The sequence below is a fragment of the Geospiza fortis genome, unplaced genomic scaffold (assembly GCF_000277835.1).
Source record: "Geospiza fortis unplaced genomic scaffold, GeoFor_1.0 scaffold97, whole genome shotgun sequence".
NCBI classification, from domain to species: Eukaryota; Metazoa; Chordata; class Aves; order Passeriformes; family Thraupidae; genus Geospiza; species Geospiza fortis.
Genome location: NW_005054343.1, coordinates 2207798 through 2216308, shown reverse-complemented (window position 1 = coordinate 2216308; position 8511 = coordinate 2207798).

Sequence of the window (8511 nt, the reverse complement as noted above, 5' to 3'; positions counted from 1 at the left end):
GGTACTGTAAGTTTATTTGACTCCCTGGTAGTCCCTGCTGACATATTTTGTTTAGGTGCAAGGCTGCCTTGGTGTCCGTGGCTAAAGCAGTGGTGACATCCAGTGGTCACTTATCTAACTGACCCCTCTGCTGTGTTCAGCTGCTGTCTGGGAGCAGCCTTTAATAGAAGGGTCTGCACTGGGGAAAATGTGGATTTTGCTGCCCTAAAACTCTAATTTCTTAAAACTGATATGCCCTTCTTACTCTGAAATTGTGGATCTGCTCCAGGGGCCCCAAGCAAGGGGCTGTGTGAGTTTACAGAGTGCTGTTTGTGGGCACGTTGTGAGAGCAGCCACCAAACCTTGTTAATTCTGCTGCTTTGGGCAAGGGGGGAACTGGGGGGGATTACTGTGTAAGTGCAGGAAATGTGATGAAGTTCTGTGGGGAAAAGATGAATGTTGTATGCTACACCTGGAAACTTCCTGAAGCTGCTAAAATTTTAGGTGGTGTAACTTCAAATAGCTAACGCTGACTGACTGACAGTGCTAAGTCCTGAAATCAGGTAAAGGATTGCTTGTTTCATAACAATGTTTTAGAGATATTTACATGCAAAAGGATAACAAGTAACCTTATTTTAGACTTTTAGCACTTGGCTGTGAACAGACCAGAGAGCATCAAAGAAAAACAGCACTGCTGTGACCTGTGGCTTTCCTGGAGATGTTCTTCAGTGTGAAAGGGAGGTAGCTTTTGAAAGAGACAAATAGCAAGCTATGTTGCTCTGCTTCCCTTGCAGAGGGCAGATGGTGTCTGCCAGCCCTGCTGTCCAGGCAGTGTTTTAAAGGCATCTGCAAACAGCTGCTCACAAAGCCATTGGGTAATTTTTCCATTTACCTGCAAGCCCATGGATGGGTTCACTTTTCTGCCCAAGGCACATCCCGAATGGGTGAGTCCAGTACTTGTACAGCCTTTTCTTGGCTGAAGGTGAAGGACAGAGGCACTTTGTCCTCTGGCTCTTCCTAGATGGAATTTGCCTCTCAAGTGTGTGATTAGCAAAGGGAATCTGAAAATCTCCCTGCATGAAGCACATACAGCAGAAAAGAATTTTAAAAGCATTATAATCCAGTGCCTTAACTAGCATGACTTAGGGATGGCTGTCCTTGATGTGGGAGTGAAAGACCACTGGAAATGCTGAAACTTACTGGAATTGAGAAGGATGTCAGGACCTGGACCCCAACCACAGCAGGTGAGATATGGTCACTTCCAGATGGGTTTTTTAACCTCCTGCTCTTACATGACCTCTTCTGAACCCAAGAGAACAGAGTATTAACTGTTTCTCAGAATTCTGAAATAATTTGGGTTGAAAGGGAGCTCATCTAGTTCCAACCTCCCACTAGACCACGTTGCTCAAAGCCCCATCGAGTTTGGCCTTGAATGCTTACAGGGATGGGGCATCCACAGCTGCTCTGGGCAACTTGTGCCAGGGCCTCACCACCCTCACAGGGAAGGATTTCTTCCTTAATTCAAACCTCTTCTCTGCCAGTTTGATGGCATTTCCCCTTGTCCTGCCAGTCCATACCCTTGTCAAAAGTCTCTCTCCAGCCTCTGCTTACTGGGAGGGCTCTGAGGTCTCCCTGGAGCCTTCTCCAGGCTGAGCTCCTGCCTGCACAGGAGAGGTGCTCCAGCCCTCAGAGTTTCTTTGGGGTCTCCTCTGGGCTTGCTCCAGCAGCTCCATGTCCTTTTGTTAAGGACCCCAGGGCTGGATGCAGCATTGCAGGTGGGGTTCTCAATGTTTAGTGCCTTTACTGAAGTCCTCAAAATGTGGATAAGCAGGTTTCCTAGTTTCTCTGGAGGGAAACAGCAGCTGTCCTGGGCTCATGCTCCCCTTTCTGAAAGCAGAAAACTGAGAAAATGAACTGTGAGTGAAAACAGCAGCTTTTCTGTTCCTGCAGACCTATGCTGGTTTGTCTAATACCAAACCTTGTTCAGGTGAGGGCTGGGAAGTTGGATGAAGATGTGGTTTCAGAGAGCTCCAGAACTGCATGGCCTGGGATGACCTTGGCAAGACTTCTATATGTATATATTTTTTGTTTGCTGTTAGTTCAGGATTCCGCTCTGTCATAGATGTATTAAAGAATCCATCCTGTCTGCACAGAACTAGGACCAGTTTCTGTGAAGTTGCATTATTTTGTTACTACATTTCCAATGCAAATATGAGAATGACAGGAATGGCTTCAAGGATGGGAATTGCAGTGAGAACTTAGAGCAGAGTGAACATTTGCATGGGCAACATTTCTCATAGCTCATTTGCCTGACATCCTGTCTTCACACTGCCACCAAATGTAAATCCCAGGCCATGCATATTCATCAACTGCTGCAGCTCAGAGCTGCTCAGGGTTTAAGTAACTATTAAATAGGTTTCTCAATTACAGGTTGAGATAAGTGAATTTTCAGAATTGCCTTGGGCTCATTTCTTAAAGCTTAGGAGTGAGGGGGAAAGTAGCACAGAAGAGGTGAGTGCTGCCTCCCTGGTGCTGTCACCTGGCACAGTGCATGGCTGGGGAAAGGACTGGAAACCAGAGCACTTCTTGCTCAGTTTTGTGCCTCTCCCTGGGCCTGGTCCAAAGTTTACCACAGCTGGTAATCTTCTGCCAAGTCTTTGTTACTTCCCACAACTCTTCTGAGATGTAACTGCTTTCTACCCTGACTTGATCATGGGGTCTTGGAGGACCCCAGACTGGGCTTTCCTGGGGCTCCACTTTCTCTTGTTCTACAGGCTGTGATTCTCTGCTTTTCATGGGAACTGATGGCTTTGCCACCTTTCCCCCTTTGCAATCTTCCTTCTTCCCTGGAGCAGGTCATGGGTTTAACTTGAAAAGAGAAAGACCTTCTAGGGATGGAGCAAAATTCACACCTGAAAGCTCCTGGCTTTTCTAGCTGTTATCCACTGGCTTGCTGGGAGAGTCTGTCCCTCTGAGCCTTTCCCACCTGCATGTCCAACCCTTTCACCTTTTGTTAATCATACCTCACAAAAACCCAGCAAAGTCTAGGCATAGAGAAACAAGCAGTGTAAGGAACCAAAGCTCTTTGTCTGTGGGATGCACTTGTCCCTGATCACTTCCCATGTGGCTGTTACTGAAGCAGATGACTGGGGTGGTTCTGCTGCCCTTGCAGGATTTTGGAAGAATTTCAGGGCTTTGCCCCTCACAGCAATGGTGCACAGTGGAAATGACATCCTGATGAAACTCCAGGAGCTCTAAGCTTGGAGGAGAGCTGAGAGGTTGGTGGAGGGAATGTGGGTTTGCTGCTGGATTGCAAACAAAGCTGTGGAGGGGACAACTCTTACCAGAAGACAATTCTTAATAAAGAGGCAGCTCTACCCAGAAACACCAGACTTGCCATCACCTCAGGGCCAGGAAGGCTGCTGAGTATCTCACTTCCCAGAATTATGTGCCACCTACCCAGAAGAAGCACCAGGTTCCCTCCCACCCCACCAAGAACAGCCTGTCCTTCACTCCAGCCCCTGCTCCCCCATGGTCCCTGCACGTGAGATACTGCAACCCCCTTCCAGCACCATTCCCTTCCTCACTGGCCTTCCCCGGCCAACCAGAGGGTGGCCACCAGCCTGCAGACACCTGGGTAGCCTGTCCATGGAGCCAGGAGCCTGTGCCCACAGCTGCTGTGGCCCAGGAGGATGAGGATGGCTGGGGACGCTCAGACCTGCATGTGATCCAGGCCACAGAATCATACAATGCTCAGGGCTGCAAGAAATCTTAGAGAGCATTTAGTCCACCCCCTGTGATGGACAGGGAGGATTCCAGGTCATTTGCTTTGGCTGTGTTTGAGGTCTGGGGCCAGGCAGAGCTGCAAGCACAGCCTGTCCCTGTCCCTGAGCTGCCCAGTGAGTGCCTCCTGCTCAGGTCAGAGCTGCTGCTGAGGAACCCCCAAACACTTCCTTGGCAGCGACAGCCCCGGTCCAGAGCCCCTTGGTGGGTGCTCCCACGCAGATGAGAGGACAGATCCTCTTTTTGGTTCTGCTTTCAGTTCTGCTCTGCAGAGCACATCTGGCGTGTGACTGCCGGGACCTGGGGCTGGTGGTCCCGGAGGCTGCGTGACTTTCTGAAACCACCACCCCCAGCAAGGTGCCTCAGCACCAGCTCCTGCACACCCTCTCCACGTCCAGACCTCTGCCTCAGGGGCAGCACGTGCCAGCAGGACCACGGGGCACTGTCCTGGGAGGAGGCTCAGGGAGCACCTCTGCTGTTGGTTCTGTCCACCACAGCCCGTGAGTAAGACCCGAGTCACACCCTCGCTGCTCGTTCACCAGAAGTCAGTGACAATATGGGCACAGATCTTCAGGGGCTCTGAGAGGGCCCCTGCAGCTCTGACTCTTCTTCTTTTAAATGATGAAACCCCAAGCACCAGAGCTGGAGCAGGATGGTGCAGGGGCTGACTCTCCTCCTTCCTTCTCATACGGTGCCCCACGGCCCTTCCTCATCATCAGCTGTGACAATCAAACATCCCTTTTGGAAATATACCTGGAGGTGAAACTGAGCCCAGGTGAAAGCCCTGCCACATGTGCAGCAACCCTGGGTCCATAAACCCTTGCAATAAGGGGTTTAGGAATTCTGTAGAATCCCCAAATCCATCTTTTACCTTTTTTTTTCTCCCATAGAACCTGTGCTTTAAAATATTTTTTTTTTACAGAATCCCTGCGCTTTTCCCCAGGGTAAATTTCCCCACCAGGCATGATTAAAACCCCAAGTGCTGGGCTGGATGGCAGCTGAAGGCAGGATGCAGCAGCTGAAGGCAGGATGCAGTGGCCAGAGGCTCCTGGAAGGACTGATGGTCCCTCGCAGCAGCTGCTGAGGCCGCTGGCTCCGTGCTGAGCCCCCGGGCAGGGGCAGTGCCCACCCCCGGTGTCCACCCCCGGTGTCCATCCCCGGTGCCCATCCCCGGTGCCCATCCCCAGTGCCCACACCCGGTGCCCATCCCCAGTGCCCATCCCCAGTGCCCATCCCCGGTGTCCATCCCCGGTGTCCATCCCCGGTGTCCACCCCCGGTGCCCATCCCCGGTGCCCCGGTCCCACAGCACCCTGGCTCCCTGCCCACGCCTGGCGGAGAGAGAAACCAGCCCCACCCATCCCAGCCCCTGCCCTCGCCCCAGGCCTGTGAAACGCCCCGTGTGGCGGGGCAGGGGCTGTGCCTCTGCCTGGTCAGTGTTTTAGGTGTTTTATCTCATCAGCACCCTCGGGTGAGCGCTGAACCCTCCCGTTCCTGCCCGATCTCCAGATGCCAAGCACGGTGCAGAAATTCAGGAGAGCTCCTGCAGCCGCCAGAAGCCCAAATCTGGGATGCGAGGAGTGATGCTGACAATCACCGTGGTGCTGGCTGAGGACAGGCTTTAGCCTTGCCATGCTCCCCACAGCCCGTGTCAGGCACGCATCACCTCCCCACCCCTGGCCAAGCACGGAATCACCTCCAAAATCTTTCTTGCGGATGTGCTGCACAGTGCAGCACGCAGCAGGGAGGAGGATGCTGGCCTGGAGCAGCCCGGGGAGGCTCCGGACAGGGCTCAGGACAGGCTGGAGGCTCTGTGGGCCCGGTGGAAAAGGCACCTTGTGCCCTTCAGCCCTGCACGGCAGCTCCTCGCAATACCGAAATTTCTGGTTTTGAGCGCTGATCCTGCACAATCCGCCCGTGTCAGCCTCCGGAGGGTGTCAGGGGGACTGAAAACCACGCGGGCACGGCAGGGCAGGGCAGGCTCGGCCCAGGCGAACACGGGAAAAGCGCTGAGCCAGGGAAGAACAGAGCCGAGGTCTCCTTGGGAAGTTCGGGTTCGGTGCTGCAGCAGCCCCTGCCCGCCCGGGAACCCCCGCCTGGCCCTGCCCAGCTCGGAACCCTTGGCTGTGGGATAAATTCCCCTGAGGAGGTGGGATAATCCCCCTCGGAGAGTGCAAGGCTCCCTCTTGGAGCTGCCAACCCCGTTTGGATCCATTGCCGAGTGCCAACCCAGAGCGGGGCCAGCAGGAAAAACACCTCCAATAAATCAGAGCAACTTCAGAGCTTTACAGCAAATATCTTTCCTCCCGCTGAATCAGCGCTGCCAAGGCTGGGATGTGCCTCCAGCCCGTTTTTCCGACAGCCACGGGGCAGGATTCCCTGCAGAAATGTGTGCTGCTCTGGGATCCATCGGGAGAGGGCAGCTCGCCTCCGCCTGAGAGCGGTGCTTGTCCCTCCTGGTGGCTTCTGCAATTTTCTGCTTGCTTTTCACCAGCTGGGCTGAAAAGCCCAACTCTCCTTAGCAAACATCTCCCCGCAGACGGTGTAGAATTTAGAAAAAATCTCAAGTCTACAAAATTCTTAAAAATTTTAGAAAAAAATCAGTAAAAATTCGATTTTCACCAATTTAGGGATTCATTAATCCCCTATAGCTGCTGATCTCACTCCAAGGATTTGTTAGAAGCATCTCTGATGAGTGCACCCACGGCCATTCATTCAGTCAGAAATGTTAACAACAGAGCCAGGCTTTAAAAATTTATTATGATTTTCAGAAAGATGTGCATTGCTTCCTGAGCCCTGGGGCTGAATTTCCCAAGAAGTGCTCCATAATCTGGAGAGTAAGAAGGGTAGTTTTATCCTTTTAAAATGTAAGTTTTGCCTGTCATGAGCAGTTGCCAAAATGATGGTGCTCTGCCCAATCTGCCCCAAAAGTGGCAGAGCTGGCAGTGCCCAGCCCTTCTCCACTTAGCCTGGGGTTTGGGTTGATGTGTGAAAATGGGTGGTAGTGGAGAGGCACACAGAAATAATTTCTTTCTTTTTTTTTTTTGCCATTGTATTTGGCCTTTATTCTCCTTGGTGAATTTGGCTTGCGCTCGTGATACTCTCCTACAAAGGAGGTTGAATCTTTTTCAGTGAAAGCCCAGAGTGCTGCATCCCCCAGTTTGCAGCACTGGGCATTCAAAGGGCATCACCAAACACAGGAATGAGGTGGAGAAGGGTTTCTGCAAAGCCCAACTGCTCTGCAGCCACCTGCTTTCCACCAGCACCTCAGCCTGAGGGCTGCACTTGCCATGGACCTGCTCAAAAGCAGGTGCTGTGCTTTGTCTTCTGTTAAATGAATGAGGCATGCAAAGCTTCTAGCTGCATATTTATTCTCTCAAGTGCATTCCTTATGGGTGTCACAGAATGAACTTACATATAAAAACACACAAATACTGTATATATACAAATATATATATATTTATTTCATGCATCTACAGTGAGCTGGAGAGAGGCAAGTGGCTCATAAGGATTAGCTCTGCTCCCAGGAGAGGAAAGGCTAATTTCTGGTTTTGAGCCAATAAAGATGTGTCAGAGGGCTGGAGTGAAGGGGAAACATTGGCAGCACCTCTCTGCTTTTGAGCATATTAAGATGTCACCATGCTTGGATTAAAAAAAAAAAAAAGAAAAAGCAAGCAAGGCATGAATAATAAATAGAGCAACATGCAGCTGACTTCAAGGGAAAACTAATTTCCCTGGGGCTTGCTCCACTCCATATACACTAAAATCTCACCTGCTTTGACAGCTCTGTGACCTGAAGAGAGATGCTGAGAAATTGGTGTTCAGAGCAGAGTCTGGCCGAGGTCCTGCTCCCAAACATGACTGGGATTTCTCTTCAATGCTTTGATCCCCCCTGCCAGCCATGGCTTGCTCTGCCTGTGGAAGGAGCCACAGTGCAAACCTAGCTGCAATTGTGTTTGACTTTTTTTTTTTCAATATGCAGCCCTCAAATTCTGGTGTTTGGCTACCTGAAAGGTGTGCTTTCCTGATATTTTCTGTCTTGCTGTGGGACAGTCCATGTGATGGGGCTGCCCTGCTGCAGACCCATGGTGGGCACAGGGATGGGGTGTGGGGTCAGGCTAGGATTGCTACTATCCTCAAATAAATATGGAAAAAATGCATCTCCCCCCACTCTCTGCTCCCCCCTGGAGCCTCAGCCTGTCAGCAGCAGAGTTACAGCTGCCTCCACACCCTCTGCACCCTCTTGAATTTCCATCTCTGGTGCTGCCCTACTCCAGAAGAGCTGTCACTTTGTGTGAGCATGGCACAAGTCCATAGCCTTGGTTTCTCTCTGTTAGTTCTCTGCTTATTTGGGCAATGCTTGACCTGGCGTCTTTCATCTTGGATCAAGTTTCCACCATAACAACGAGGGCTGGTCTCATGTGGGCTGTCCCAGGTGGTGGCACATCCTGGCAGACGGGGAGGGCTCAGTTTCCTCCTCATTCTGTGGATGTTTCTGGCACTGGGGATTTGGGTGTAACCAAAGCAGGTTCCTGTGCTGAGCCCCATCCCAAGGGAAATGTGGCCTTTCCCGGGCTCAGCACTCTGGGGTGGCACTATTTGCTCAGACAACACTGCAAAGCCACTGACCTCGTTACTCCTCTCTTCCTGACTGAGTCACTCCCGAGCTCATCCCGAACTTTGCTCGTGCCAATGACTAATTTCTCCCTAACTCTTCTTTCCTGCACTCTGCCCTTTCAACTGGAAGAGCG